General features: G+C 49.3%; 1 protein-coding gene across 5 annotated transcripts in view; it reads left to right on the top strand.

The window, feature by feature from the left end:
- The first annotated feature begins 311 nt into the window (after positions 1–311).
- The window catches only part of MEF2D (myocyte enhancer factor 2D), a 93,498-nt gene continuing 78,075 nt past the window's right edge, over positions 312–15,734 (top strand). For all 5 annotated transcript variants that reach the window (XM_070950466.1, XM_070950468.1, XM_070950467.1 and 2 more), the window contains exon 1: positions 312–440. The gene's annotated coding sequence lies outside the window, so the exon portion shown is untranslated. The remainder of the gene's footprint in view (positions 441–15,734) is intronic.

The raw sequence follows: 15,734 nt of genomic DNA, 5'->3' as shown, positions 1-15,734 counted from the left end.
CTGGGGGTCCTCCCCCCCTCCCTCCCTCCCTCCCTCCCGGGCTCTCACGCGGCTGCCCCGCCGGAGCGGTAGCCCGGGGCCGGCGAGGGAAGCGGGTGTCGGGCGGGCATCCCCGGGAGAGGTCGGGGCTCAGGCCTGCCACCCTCGCCGGTTCTTCCGCCCCCCCCCCGGGCGCTCCTCCGGGCTCGGCCGCCCCGCCTGGGCCGGTGCGGGCGGAGGGATACGGGCGAGGCGGAGGCGGCGGCCGCCCCCTCCCCCCCTCCCTCCCTCCCCGGCGCGGCGATTGGTCCCCGGCGCAGCTGCCCCGCTTCCTCGGCCGCCTGGCTCGCCCTGCTGGCTGCCGGAGGGGCTGAGTGGCCGCGGCGGCCTCGGAGCAGCCAGCGCGGAAGGCAGCGGAGCCGAGGAGAGCCGAGCCGTCAGGAGGAGCAGGAGGCCCGCAGGTGAGCAGCGCCCGCCGGTCCCCCCAGCGCCGCCGCCGCCGCCAGCCCCGGAGGGTCGGCCCGGCCCGGCCGGAAGTCGTGTGGCCGGGCGGGGGTCAGCGGCGCTGCCGGGGGGCCTAGGGCGGCGTCAGGGCCCTCGGCGCCCCCAGCCCCACCTGGCGTCCCGCGGGGCGGCCTTTCTGCCTGGCAGCGCGACACCCCCCCCACCCCCCACCCCCCTTCCCAGAGGAGCCGCTTTGGGGGCGCTGGGCGGACGGTCGGCGGGGCTCAGCTGTCCTCCCTGACCCCGAGTCTCCCGGGCCCTCCCTGGGCTGAGCTGCGGGACGGAGGGCGACGGCTTCGGTGGACTCAGTTGGGAATGAGGGACGGGACGGCCGCGTTTCCTTCACACGCGACGTGCCAAACTTATCACGCGGTTGCTCTGGATGTGAGAATTGTGGCAGAGGATTCAGGATTCATCCTGTCCGTGGTGGCTCAGCATTTGAACCAATTTGACTGCATCCCCATTCTAAGTTAACCTTCCTCAGTTTTAATCTCGATGAGCTTTTTTGACCCGGCCGTAGCCGCTGCGGCTAATTTATCATTCTTCCGTATGCCAGGCAAACTCCCAGATTGGGTCAATGGGGTAAACAAGCTGTGGGAACCCAGCCTCTGTGGGAAAGCATCCAGGTTCTCATAGAATTGGAAGTTGCTTTCTAACAATTTCCCTGCCTGTTTGTGTGCATTTTGTTCCTCTCCTGTTGAATGTGATGATTCTTTGAAACTGCCTTTCTTGGTGGTTATGGATTTATCGGTGGGTAAGATAATTGTTCTCAAATTGAATTTCCCCACGTTTGGGTGATGTGGGTCTATGTAAAGAACACCCAGATAGGTTTGACATGCCAGGCTAGTTGGGTTGCTGGCTTTGGGTGCCATGCAGAGACAGGGTCTGAACCACCACTGGGCAATGCCATTTTAGGACAGAATGCCCTGCAAAATTGGCCTGTGTATTCCTGTTGGATTATTTCCCTAAACTGTGGCCAAATTTATTATGAGTAAGCCTGTTGTGAAACCAGCCACTGGGTTTGGTTTTCCACTTTCTGGAGGTGGCCACTTCTGTCCCCTGAGTTGGAGGGGTCAACGGGCTCCTCTTCTGCCGGCATTTCAGACCTCGCTTGCTGCTGCCCTGGCAGTGGGTCTCTAGCAGGCAACAGGCAGCCTCTGGCCTGTCGGCCACGAAGACTGGGCTCTTGTGGTGCCTCGGTGAGAGTCGCCGTTTGGCCCACCCCGTGAACAAGCCAACTGTGCCAGTCAGACTTGTATCATTGGCAGGAGATGTGTGTGGGGGGGGCAGTGGACACCAAGCCCTGAGCTGGCAGAAAGCTTGTTTTGGAGCAGGGAACCTGGGGAGAGGGAGGCAGGCAGGTTCCACAGTTGAAAGGATCAAGGAGGTCCACAAGTCCTTGCTCTTGCGTGAGATCACTGAAATATGACCGACTGCCACAAGGGTTTGTCTTCACCCTTTCTGTCTGCTATCTAGGTGAAGGTTGGCACAGCTGTGTGTGCGCGCTCTCACAGGGCCCAGGAGGGATTGTGTCCCCATAGCCGGGTTCCCATAACTTGTTTAGCTTGGTTCCTGAATGAACGCCATATGCCGAACCCTCAGCCGGGCAAGGAGGCGCTTCACACCAAATTGCACAGGACTAAAATTAGCCACGCTGAGCACGTGGGAGTGTAGCCACCGGGCCTCCCATTGAGCCACTGAAACATGTTGTGTCAATACAGCCCATGTTGCACTTTTTGTGAGTCTCCTGACTGGAACCAGCAGCCCTCCTCTTCTGGGGCGCGCCTCTGTAGAGAAACGGGGCACAAACATGTCTTTGAGGAGGGTTGATCCTAATGGTCAGAGGAGAAGGAGGCTGAGTGTCTCATTGCCTCGTGTTAACCATGGCTTCATGTGGCTGGCATGCACCATTTATTCTGGTTATGTAAGTTGAGAGTTTGTGCAGCACCTGAACAATCTGTAGCCTCAGCTGCTGAGAGAATCCTTGAATGCCAAGCCAGCGATGGGCATGAAGGGAAGGGCATTCTTTGGGTTGCTCTCCCCTAAATTTGGGCCAGTGTCTTTCCAGGAAGGGAGAATCCTTCGTCTAGGGGCGCTTAACGGTTTTGCCGTTGTCTCTGGATCTGCTCCCCGCAAAACAAGGCTGTGTGAGGAGGCAGTGAGAGTGTGAAATTCAGCCTTCTCTAACCTGGCTGCATCGTGGCATCTCCTGTATCCTTTTGGTCTCTTCCTTGAAATACATGCCTGAATTGCCTCTTTTGAAAGGTGCCCCATTTTCAGGCTTCTCTGTTGATCGGGGCTGCTGGAGCTTTGTGCTGGTGCTGAATTTCAGATCTAGCCACCCAGGAGAAGCCTCAGCAATTTCGGTAGGAAGGGAAGGAAGGAACGTTTGGCTGGTGCCCGAGAAGGAGATTTTGGTGCAGTTTGGACCATTTCAGGTGCTGGTGTAGAAAGGGTTGGTGTAAAGGCTTGAGGGGGAGAGAAATGCTTGCCCAGCTTTGGGTTACAAAAATCCTACCTTTCTAACCCCATCCCTGCCCCATGTCTCAAGGGGTACAGTTGGCCGTTCCCTCTGCAGCCTCCCCTCCCTTGTTTCTTTCGGTTGGACTGGGCTGGAGCAGCAGCCTCCGAGGGGCCCAAACGCTCCTTGTTTGGGTGGGCACACACACACACCATTTGCATCCGCTGCCTTGCTTCAGGCTTGCCAGTTGTCGCTTTCAGTATTGTGGCAATCCCCTCTTCCCACCCCCATCCCCGCCTGGCCTGGGAGAGAGCCCGGCTGCCATCTTCCTGGACAGGCAGAGCGTGTGGGTATTTTCAGCAAAGCCAGGCCGCTCTGCTGCAGGTGGTTGCTGGAGCTCTGGCTGTTGCCGGTTTTCCCCTCTGCCCCTCTTCTGGGCAGCGTTTTGGGTTGGCAGCCTTTGCCTGGCATCCCTCCGTTCTTCCTCCTCCTCTGCTCCATTAGTTGCGTTTTGACAATTTGCATTATTGTCATGTTTGGTTTTGAAATGCTTTTATGGAGGGCGGCATTTTCTCTCAATGGTGCCAGCCGCCTTCTGCTCTGAAGGGCAAAGATGGAGGGAAAAACGAGGTCAGAAACACCTAATCTCTTCCTTATTTGTAGCCACAGGAGAGCCCACTTTCGTGCTTATCTCTTCTTCAGTCTTAGTGAAAATATTTGGCGTTATCCCTGCCTGGCTGAAGCATCTTCTGTTCTGGCGTCCTTTGGAGAGAGGCTGAACTGCTTTTTGAATCTGGCCAACGGAGACAGACAGGGTTGCCCAGGGGGCAGATTGTGGGTGAGGGATCTCTCTGAACCCGAAACTTTGCCTGGTTCTTGAAAAGCACAAGGTGCTCATCGCCCCAACTGTGCAGGCAGCTGCGAGAAACCATAGCTTGGGATCCTTGGCTGTGCCCATGGTTTTCATTTTGCCTTTTGGTGCCCTGACCTTTAACGTTTGGTGCTTGTTGCTGCTGTTCATGATTTTGTTTTTATGGTGAGCTATAATTTTCTCTTTTTTAATGCTTCTGTTCGGTTGTAACTCTTTACTTTTTAATGGTTTGGTTCACTTCTCAGTTGTTCAGTTTTAAATAACTTGTGTAGACAGAAGCATAGGCTAAAAGTAAATCCAATCACGGTGCCCAAAAAAGAGCAGTCTCTGGCTTCCCACATCAGTTTGCTTAATCACAGTTTAGTTAATAAGCCACAGTTGGCTGGATTTGTGTAATGTCACAATGCTTTAGCATTTATGCTTTAAAAACAGTAGTAGCTGCAACCCCCCAAAATGTGCTAGGCCAAAGGCATGCAAATCACACGGTGGCTTCAAGTGTGCTGTGAAGCTGGAGAGGAATTTCTCCAAGACCTGAAATTGTTGCCCAGCCAGGAGATGAGGGGGACAAATTCAAGCGGGGCCTTCCAAGCTTTCTTTATCTAGCTACTGACAGGCAAAATGGTTCAGAAGTCTTCACAAGAGGAATGCAGAAAGAGGAATCTCTGAACAGATTCAACAAAACAATCCACAACATTAGCAAATCTGGATGTGGTATGATAAAAACCACAGTAATCCTACCTCGTTCCTTGGTTTTGCAATCCGTTTTCCCCTTTAAAATCTGGATTGCTGAGAAACCCCAAAGTTTTCTCCCTTTGTAGCTCTGGAGAAAGAAAAGCCACTGGTTCTTCAGAGGCTTAGCTCCGTTTATCTACATGCTGGGACTCCTGTTCTTCTTTTGAGGGTTGGTTTAGCCGTGGGCTTCCGTGGGATAAAAAAGAAGAAACAAAGGGCTTGGCCACTTTTGGCAGCCACAAATTCTGCAGGTGTGAACTATATTTTTTCTCTTTGCCATAAAACTCTTTGTCTCCCCATCCTACAGATCAAATCTGTTCAAGTGACCCTATTTATGTACTATCTTGCCTTACCAAGATTTGCATCTCCTGCCTAGATTGTAAATGTTTGTACCAGACACTGAATGTCCCACTGCTGAAGGAGCGGATGGATGTTGTTGATTCCCCAAGCCCCATGGTCCACACCTGCTGTCTCAGGGGAGCATTGGGTTATTGATGGATGCCAGCCCATGGCAAATCTGCAACATCTGTAAGTGTCCCTGGGAAGCATGGAGTCATTCCAGTTGTCAAGCAGTTCAAGGTGAGTCAGCCTAGCAGGAGTCTTGGTAAGGGTGGGGAGGAATCAGCCTCTTGGCAGCAGAGCCCTCATCAGGCTTTGTGGAGAGCTTCTTGGTCAGGAAGCTGATGTCAATCTGCTTTTCTGCATTCTTTGCAAAGGAGCTGGTCAGTCAAGTCATTATTTCACAATGAGCGACTGAGGCAGCCGGCTCAGACTCGAAGGGCTGCTGTTCTCCAGAGAAAGTTGATGCCAAGTTCTGTCTGCATTTGGCGCTGTTTAGCCTCAAGAATGTCTTCCCACTTGAGCCTGTTGGGTGCCCAGTTCACCAGCTGGGCTTTGGTGTAGAGAATGAGGCCAAGGGGGCAAAGAAGCCTGACTCCTCATTATAGGCCTCCTGGATGATATGCCCTTTGTACGGGAGGCATCGTCGTTGGCCTGAATTTCTGCTCTAGTAGTGTCCTGAGCAGCAACAGCCAGAAATCCAAAGACATGTTGAGTACTCAACCACAGCTGTGTTTCCCAACCTTGGGAACTTTAAGGTGGGTGAACTGTAACTCCCAGAATTCTTCAGCCAGCTATGCTAGTTGAGGAATTCTGGGAGGTGGAGTCGACACTTCTTAAAGTTCCTGAGGTTGGGAAAACAGTCAAAGGAAGTGATTCTTGCTCATTAATGGGACAAACTGCTCAGCTATTGGATGCTAAGGTTTAGCTTTTGAAAGTAGGCAGTGAGGGATAGGTAGGTTTGAAGGCAATACTTCATTGTATTTGTTATTAGTCATATTTCTATAGCCACCCATCTCGCCCAAGGCTGACTTTCCATCATGTTCATGCGGTTGTGGTCACCATCTTGTTAGGCTTGTTTACCTGTTGTTGTTGTTGCCTTCTTAGCACACTACAGACAAGATAAGTGGCTGAGGGCCTGGGTATCTACGAGACCACCTTCTGCCACCGATAACCTCCCACCGGCCAACATGCTCCCACAGAGAGGGTCTCCTCAGGGTGCCGTCGGTCAAGCAATGTCGACTGGCGACTCCCAGGGGGAGAGCCTTCTCTGTGGGGGCACCCACCCTCTGGAACAAGCTACCCCCAGGGATACGATTGATCACGGACCTCTGTACTTTCCGCCGGGCTCTGAAGACTTTCTTGTTTCAGCGAGCCAGGCTGTCTTAAGATTTTAATGGATTAATTTTATAGGTAAGGGGTTTTAAAATTGGGAAGCCAAATTGATTTAATTATTTTTAAAATTATTTTAAATTTTCATACTGTATGTATTTTAACCTTGGCTGTTCACCGTCCTGAGTCCTTCAGGAGAAGGGCGGTATAAAAATTTAATAAATAAATAAATAAATAAGTGTAAGGAGCCAGTGGGCATGATGCTTCTTTAAGAGGAGACATTCTGTTCTTCCACAGGAGAACATAGCCAGGGAATCATTTTGTCTGTTTTGTTAAAAATAAGAAAAGGTAGTGTAAAATATTCATCCAAGTAATTCCCGCTGAAGTCTCAGAAGTGGAGAGCCAGGATGCTCTCCAGAGACCAGCTGGCCCCATGCCCTGAGACTGGCCGCCTTGCCTCAAGCCCAGTATCTCAGGAAGGATCTCCTGAGATGGCCGTGCCCTTCTCTTGGCACAATGGCAGCTGCTTTCCTTGACTCCAGCACCATCCAAAACTAACCATGCCCAGCCCTGCTTAGCGTCCCAGTCCAGACCAGGTCAGCCAGACACTGCCTCTTGTTGAGTGGGAGGTAGCCTTACCTGCAAGCACACAGCTCTGCCCGTCCTGTTTTGATCTTTTCTGGGGAACACCATTCTACGAAGAAAGAAATAGAGTACAAAATAATAAGCCCAAAAACTTTACAAATTAAACGGTTGAGATAAGGAAAGAACAAAAGGAAATGTAATTAACTCTAATTGATAGCAACATCCACAGGCTGCTTCAGGGCCTTTCATCACTTTTTCAGGATCTCGTCACCTCCAGCCAGCCAGTTTCTTGAGTTTCCCCATTTATTTTTGGCTGAAATTCCTCTTTATCGCGCACACGCTTCTTAAGTACAGGTAGTCCTTGACTTACAACCATTCATTTAACAATCGCTTGAAGTTATAACGGCACTAAGAAAAGTAACTTACAACACTTGGGATTGTTGTAGCAACCCGCAGTCACATGATCAGAATTCAGGTGCTCGACAAATAGCATGAATTTTTGATGGCTGCAGCGTCCTGGGGTCATGTGACACCCCCCCCCATTTGCTCCCCTCCCAACCAGCCCCTGACAGGCAAAGTCAATGGGGGAAGCCTGATTTGCTTAAAAAATCCAGTGATTTGCTTAACCAAGCCAAAAAAGGTTATGAAATCAGGTGCAATTCACTTAATAACCATCTTAACAATGGAGATGCTGGTACCAACTGGTCATAAGTTGAGGACTTCCCTCTGCATTAAATGTAGAAGTTTAAAATTCCTCTGTATCAGCTCCTAACATAGCTTGTTTGAATCTGAGCTCCAACTGGAAAACGTAATTCCATCTTCTGATTTCCTGGAAAAGTCTGGCGGTTGTTTCGTTTGTCCTTAAGGAGAGTGACGTCTAACTTGCAGAAGTGAAAGGAAGGAAGAAATAGGAAGTGCTCTGCTGAATGGGAGGCTCTGAGCCAGAGGGAGGGGCTGGCCTGCGTTTCCATCAGTGGTTTACCCTGCACCCTTTGCAGAGCGATGGGAATTGCCAGCTGCCTCGGGGCCTTCTGGTAGCTTTTTGCCAAGAGAAATGCCAGGTTTTCCCAGGCCGGCTCTTGGGCAAATGGATTGATCGCATCTGGCATCACTTCCCTGCCTAATATTATGGGCATGCTTTCTATGGGGTTTCATCAAGGCTCTTGGCTTCTCCAGAACTGGCTTATATTTAGTTTGCCTTGTAATGTGTGTCAGGGTGTCATACAAAGTCATCTGGTTTAGCCATCACAATTGGGAGGATTTGAGCTAAATTTCCTTCCCTCCCTCCCTCCCTCCCTCCCTTCCTTCCTCGATACGTTCACGATCTCCGGTGCATAAGCTCTCGGTACATGCAACAAGTGATAAATCATCATAATCATCATAAAAATACATCATAAGTCATAAGATACAACACTTAGTGATGGTCAGGATACTAAATAAGCAAACAACCTAAATCATACTAGGAAGTATCCTAATAAATAAAACAATATAAATTGTAAGATACAAGCCACAGTTATAATCATAAGAAGATAAGGAGATAGGTAATAGGAAAGATGAGAAGAATAGTAATACAGTCTTACTAGATAGTTTGACAGAGTTGGGGAAATTAGTTGTTTAGCAGAGGGATGGCATGGTGGGAAAAACTGTCCTTGTGTCTAGTTGTTCTGGCATGCACTGCCTTATAGCGTCTTGAGAGTAGAAGTTGAAACAGTTTATGTCAAGGATGTGAGGGGTCTGTAGATACTTTCACAGCCCCCTTTTTGACTCGTGCAGTATACAGGTCCTCAGTGGAAGGCAGGCTGGTAGCCATTGTTTTTTCTGCAGTTCTAATGATCCTCTGAAGTCTCTGTCTGTCTTGTTGGGTTGCAGAGCCAAACCAGACAGTTATGGAGGTGCAGATGACAGACTCAACAATTCCTCTGTAGAACTGGATCCGCAGCTCCTTGGGCAGTCTGAGCTTTCTGAGTTGGCGCAGGAAGAACATTCTTTGTTCTGTTTTTTTGATGACGTTTTTGATGATGGTGTCCATTTTAAGTCTTGAGATATGATAGAACCTAGAAACTTGAAGGACTCTACTGTGATACTGTGTTGTCTAGTATTGTAAGAGGTGGTAGTATAGGAGGGTTTCTCCTAAAATCTATCACAATTTCTACGGTTTTGAGTGTGTTCTGGCCGTACCACAAGGCTAGCTAGTTCAAGCTCCCGTCTCAAAGCAGATTTGTTGTTGTCTCGAATGAGACCAATCACTATTGTATCATCTGCAAATTTCAGGATTTTAACAGAGGGATCCTTTGAGATGTAATCATTGGTATAGAGAGAGAAGTAGAGAGACCACACAGCCCTGGGGGCCTCCATGCTAATTCTCTCTGATATGATTTTGCCTAGCTTCACCTGCTGCTTCCTGTCTGATAGAGAGCTTATGATCCACTTACAAGGGTGGTCAGGCACGGCTAGCTGAATCAGTTTAATTAGAAGAATATCTGGAATGGTGGTATTGAATGCTGAGCTGAAGTCTACAAAGAGGACCCTTGCATTGGCCTTTGGAGATTCAAGATGTTGTAGGATGTAGTGCAGAGCCGTATTAACAGCATCATCTGCCGTTCTATTTGCTCGGTAGGCAAATTGCAGGGAGTCTTAACAGCGGATTTGTGATGGTTTTCAGGTGGGCCAGCACTAAATGGCTCTGGACAGCAACACCGGTGTGTCGGGGTTCCCTCGTACCCCCACTGCTTTCTTTTTCCTCTGTTGTCAGAGCTGCTCGTGTTTTAGCTACTCGCATGGGAAGCTCCCTCCTAGGAGTCTCTCTAGCTGAGTGGGGGGCTGGGATCACTCTCTGGGTAAGAGGATCATTTGTACATTCTCAAAGCCAGCTTCTGAATGTTGAATGGGGCGTTGCAGAGGAGGAATTGGCTGCCCTCTGTGCTTGGCCTGCTCTCCCCGTTTCCTGAGGGGCTGTGCACTGCCTCCCAGCCAGGACGAAGCAGACGGTGTCACGTCTCTTCCCCTGCTCTTCTCCGCTGCAGAGGGACACCTGTCCTTCTGGGCTGTCAGTCGTGTCACAAGCCCTGATGGCAAGATGCAAATGTCACAGGCCCTGATGGCAGGATGCACAGGCCCTGAGGAATGTCATTCCTCAGCCCTGGGGTGGCATGAGCTGTCACTTACCCGGAGACAGAAGCCAGGCTCTTTCCCAGGTCCCAGAATTGGGCTCTCCATTAAGGAGCTCAGCATATGAAGGACACCCGTCTCTGTAGGCCCAGAGGGACTTCCTTGAGGAGCAGCTTCAACCCGGCTTACTCCTTAATGAGACTCTTGGAGGACCCCGATGGAGAGAGAGGGAGGGAGGGAGAGAGAGAGAGAGAGAGAAAGAGTACTGTGTGCTGGCTGGCCGATGCTTCCACCAAAGAACCTACAAGAGCCCCTTATGTCAAAGTCATGGCCCTCCTTTCTCCCAGGATGGAGAGAGAGAATCTGTCGTGTGTAATTTGTGTGAAGTTCTGAAAAGTCTTGGCCAAACCCAGGCGGCCTGTGAGTCAAAAGCACGTGTCCTGGGGGCAAACGCAGCAGGCCCCAAAACCTAAGCTGAAGAGGCATTGTGACTTCAGCCGAAAGAGGCTTTTGCCCTGGGCTGGGCTTTAGCAGAAATACCTTTAAGTGCACAGGGCATCCATTATAAATGCCGCAAGAGCTCCTTCCTTGCTCTCTTATGTAAGGCGTCTTAGTCACCGAGCTGAGAAGGCTGCCTGGCTGGTGCTTTGCGAGAGCTTGTCAAGGGAGGCAGGCAGGCAGAAGTCAAGGATGACCTTGGCTCCCCACATCCCTTCAGTCTCTGCGTGGCTGGCCAGAAGGGCCTTTTCCCCACCGAGGTCAGAGAAGGTAAGCCTCTCGCCAGCCTTTGTATTAACAGACGGCATTGCAGCCCATAAGATATGATGGCCCAGCTCTTTTGCATCTCTAAAGAGAGATTGCCAGCGTTCATCAGGTAAAACCAAGATAGCCCAGTTTTCCTTCTCAACTTTTCTATCCTGGTTTACCGTTCCTGCTCTAATCTTCTTCTTCCTGTCCAGAAATGTCTGATGATGATTTTACAGCACCCAGATAGTTCCCATAGCAATTTTTGTTTTAGTTACATATTCAGTAAAAAATAATAATAATTTGTCAGATTTTAGGTAGGAAAGATATGAAAGAGTGAGAATAGAACATTCAGCATTTAGAATTGAGTGCAAACTGGCAGACGTCCAAAGAAAAGTTGCTGCAGGTTGGATGTGGCTTTCAGGTGTTAAGCATCAGAGTCGCTGCTGTCAGAGCAGGGTCCCCTCCATGGATCTAAGTCACTTACAAGCCTTGCTCAAGAGATGGGGCCCATCATCTTCCTGACCGAGGCTGACCCTTTCTCTGGCTTTACCCTTTCATTTTGCAGGCCAAACATGGCAGGTGATGCAAGGACACACTTCTCCCATCTGCCCCAGTTGGTGGCTTCTCAGTCCGTGACGGTAGAGCACATGTGTGCTGCAAATCCTGAGGAATTAACGGGTGGTTCACTAAGGTCCTGCGTGACCCCAAATGGAGCTTATGGTATCTGAAGGGCCGACTGCCCACCAAATACATTAGGGTCTGTAAACATGCTGGACCAATTGGCAGCTTCATTTAATACGTTGTAGGAAGTCTGCTCCCTTCCTTCCGTGATCTTCTTGCTAGAAACAGCAGCTGAAGTGTAAAGCAGCCCCTGGGGTGGTTGGCGTTTTCCACGATACAGGATTCATGCCTCCCAAGGATTGGGGCTTCCCTGTAGCTGCTTGGCTCCCCCGTCTCCAGCCTGCTGTGCTGGTTTCTGAAAAGGCAGGAGACACCCCCCCCCCCCCATCCACTTGCTCTTGAATAGTTCCATAAACAGACGGCATGACGGCCTCGTTCCATGCAGAAGCGCTCCTGGGGATTGTCCCTCCTGGTTCTTACCTGCCTTGGCCACTTGTCTGAAGAGACCACAGCTCTGCTCGGTGCTCCAGTCTCTTTCCTAACACCCCATCCTGGAATGTGCCCTTGTACAAACTGGGTCTCCACCTTCCTTTCCGCCTCACTTCCTCTTTTCGGATAATTCTCACTGGTTACAAATTCACCAGGACAGATAGGAAAGGTGGATTTTATTCCTCAATAATTTGGTGTCATCAGCTTCCCTGCTCAACTCCACATGATGAAAAAATGATTAAAGCCCTTTAAATATTTCACATTATGAACCTTCAAAAAATGTGGCTCCTATGGGAACATTACTTTTCTGCATACCTCTTGCAAAAATACTTATTACCTGTATTCAGTGCTTTAATCCATTGCTGTTTTTTAAGACGGCCTCCTACCCCATATGGTCTTTAAGTCTACTCAGGAGCTCTTAAGAAAGGTTGCCAGGAGTCTTTCAAAAAATACAAATTAACTAAGTCTTCAGATTGCCTGCAACTGTGTACCCGTGTAATTGGAAGAGATTAGCAAGACATAACTGAAGTTTCCGGCAAAGATGTTGATTCTTTCTCATTTGCAATGCTTCCTTCCAAGTGGGAGTGAGGGGTGGTGGGGGCTCTGAGTCAGTCTTGACTTCTGGCCACTGCCTGGACAAGTCCCTGCAGTTTTCTTGCCAAAGTTTTTCAGAAGTAGTTTGCTATTGCCTATTTCCTAGGGCTGAGAGAGAGTGGTTGGCCCAAAGTCATCCAGGTGGCTTAGTACCCAAGGCGAGACTAGAACTCATCATCTCCTGGTTTCTAGCTTGATGCCTTAACCACGGTACCAAACTGACTTTCATATGCTTGAATTTTTAAAGCTTTAACCATAACAGCTTCATTTTCTGTGGATCTCTTTTCCAAAAAAAAATAATAATGATATAACATTGGCCCCTTTCCAGCCCTCCGGACAGAGGTCAAGCGTTAAGGACACGGTGTGAATTTTTGCTAGAAGATGAGCAATTTCATGCTTGAGGTGGACCTGGAGATTCAGGTGTTTCCATTTGTCTTCTTTTCCAGCTCTCTCGCCCAAGCTTTTGACTTTTTAAAATCTCTCCCTCTCCCTCCCTCTCTCTCTTTCTCTCTCTCTCACCCCCCCCAATAAGAAATGAAGCATTGCCAGCTTCTCAGTGTCTCAAGTTGCACCTTTACATCTGAAAGGCAAGGTGTCCTGGGGATTCTAGCTCTGAGTCAAGCAGATCCACTTGGGGGTCTGGAGGGTGGGAGAGGGAGTCCCCCAAGGCAGCAGCTCAAGCCCCAGAGGCAGGGACCTTCCTGACAGATGCTCCATGGCGTTTGAGGAGGCTTTTTTCCAGATTGACCCAAGAGCTGATCTGGTTTTTCTGCTTTCGTCCCTTTTCTCCTTTTCTTTGCACTGCAGAGAAAGTCAAATGGGATTTTCAGATTTTTATGAAGCAGAATACATTATTAATATTCATTTTCATTCTTCCTGGAAAAGGTGCTACCAGATTTCTGAGGTTTTGCCACTGTAGACTAACGTGGCGCTCCTCCTACAGCCTCTCTTCCAGGAAGTACCTGGGCTCCCCTCTCCATCTGTCTCCCTTGCTTAGCAAGAGGGCTCCTTCACATGTACAGCATAGCAGGTGCCATCCAAATGCCCGGCAGGCAGAGTTGGCCAAGCCCTTCCCTTTGGCAAGCCAGTTGACCTTGGCAAGGTTCTTGCAATTCTCACAAAGCTGCCTTTCCCAGAATCCTCCGGGGTCACCTTTTTACAGAGCCCAAAGGGCTGTGTGCAGTGAGCATGAAACAAGTAGTTCTGATGTATCTGGCTTTTTTTTTTTCCTCATATTTTTTGTTAGCTGTTTTTGAGGTCAGAGTTGCCCTGACTTTTCCTCCCCTTATAATTGGTCTTACACACCAGTGCCAAATACAATTGTAGGTTTTCAAAAGAACCAACTACATTTATAGCACGCTGAATCCAAGTTCAGGAGAGTCCTTGAAAATAGCCTGCTTGAGTGAAAAGCCAGGTTTCTGATGAAGCAGACAAGACTTTCTCTTTGTAGTCAAGAGGTGTCATTGCTCCTTCCCAAATTCAGAGCGCGTGAAGCTTAAATGCATATTCATAGGCTTTAAGAGAAGCCAGGCATTTTGGGGGTTTGTTTTATGTACTTCGATTAAAAATAGCAGCAGAGACTTGGTTGCCCTGATCTGCCCTCTCTCCAAAACCGGAGGCTTGGGATATGAAGAACCTGCTGGCTTCTCAGGGCCGTAAGTGTGGGGCAGGTCCTTTGTCTGCCCAGAGTGAAGCTCCAGCAAAACCACTTGAAGGGATCACAATCCACAGCCAGCGTGATAGAACCGAGACTGAACTTGTGGGGTGATTCCTGGGCTGCGGCCTCAGCAGGGCGGGAGAAGTTGGTGGCTAGGTGCAGGGATGGAGATGGCTCCTTGGCCAGTGGCCTCTATACTTTGGGCAAACTCTTGAAGAATCGAGTATGCCTCATCTTGAGGATGGGGCAGCAGAAACCTGATAGGCACCAATTTGTAGCAAAGCATTGCCAAAAGTTGGGGGCAGGGACATAGCTGGAACTGGAGGTATTCTGTGTGTTGCCTCACCAAAGGTCTTGCCTGTCATGAAAAATCCATTTTCCAGAAAACAAGATGCTTATTTAAGATGCTCCCTGTCACTTTCTCTGGAGCTGGCAAAGAAACTGCTGGACTGCATCCCATGGCCACGTTTGGTTTGTGAAAATGTCTCTGGGGTCTGCGTGGAATGCAGAAGTGTTCCTGGGAATGTCCTGGAGGAAATGGGACTCCCAGGGAATCAAGAGGAGTTGTTGAGATGGAGAGCCCACCCTCGCGCTTGGGGTGGGAAGGCTTGTTGAATGGGACCATCCCAGCCGTCTCCAATCTCAGGGAAAGCCTTGTTGGGTAATGGGTTGCATTTTCTGGCATTTTCTGCCTTGTTGTTGGAATTGCTCACAATTGTGTGAGCTCCTTTCCCCATTAATATTAAATCTTAATAGTTCTATATGTATTTGTATTTATTATGGCTGTTCACCGCCCTGAGTCCTTCGGGAGTAGGGCGGTATACAAATATGAAAAATAAATAAGTAAATAAATAAATAAATTAGCTTATTTTCTATTACTGTGCTTAAATCCCCTGTCTTGAATTCCAAAATACGTATTTAAATATGCTGGACTAAACAGATAGTCCTCACTTACTTATGGTAAACGGTGACTCTTGTCGCTAAGCGATGTAGTGCAACATCATGTTACTGCCATTTTACAACCGCAGTTGTTGCAGTTGCCATTGTTAAGCAAATCCCAGGCGGCCACAGCGCCCCACAGTCCTTTAACTGCCATTGGCCACCACCTGCCACTTTTCCCATTGACTTGGTTTGTTGGAAGCCACCAGTGAAGGTTGTTGCAAATGGTGACCGTGGGATACTACAGCCATCTGGTTGCCAAGCACCCAAACTGCAATCACACAACTATGGGGACACTGTGACTGCCCTAACTATAACTCTGGTCAGTGAATGAGGACTGCTGTAGTTTCCCTTAAAATCAAGAACAGCAGCCTCCTGTGATCCTTTCCATCCAGAGTTCTTGCTACTTCTCTGTCCTCAACAATGTCTTCTCAGTTGATTAGTGTCAAGTCAAGGTTGGATTCTCCTTCTGTGTCTTCCTTCCCTGTCTAAAGGAGGAAGTCATCAGCAAGATAAATCAGGAATTTCCTGGAAGGCCCATCTTGGGATAGTTTGCTTCTTTAACAGAATAACAGAGCGGGAAGGGATCTTAGAGGTCTTCTAGTCCAAAGCCCTGCTCAAGGAGACATATGGTTGTCCAATCTCTTCTTAAAAATCTCCAATGTTGGAGTGCCACAACTTCTGGAGGCCAGGTGGTGTCTCCATGAGTAGAACCTCAGGTTTATTTGAAAGATCTGCAATTTGCTTTTGAAGACTTCATCCACATCTTCTCCTTG

Source organism: Pituophis catenifer, unplaced genomic scaffold (genome assembly GCF_029215685.1).
Source record: "Pituophis catenifer annectens isolate HBS135680 unplaced genomic scaffold, rPitCat1.0.hap2 SCAF_10, whole genome shotgun sequence".
NCBI classification, from domain to species: domain Eukaryota; kingdom Metazoa; phylum Chordata; class Lepidosauria; order Squamata; family Colubridae; genus Pituophis; species Pituophis catenifer.
Note: the sequence above shows the minus strand (reverse complement) of the source record. Positions and strands in the feature narration are given on the sequence as shown.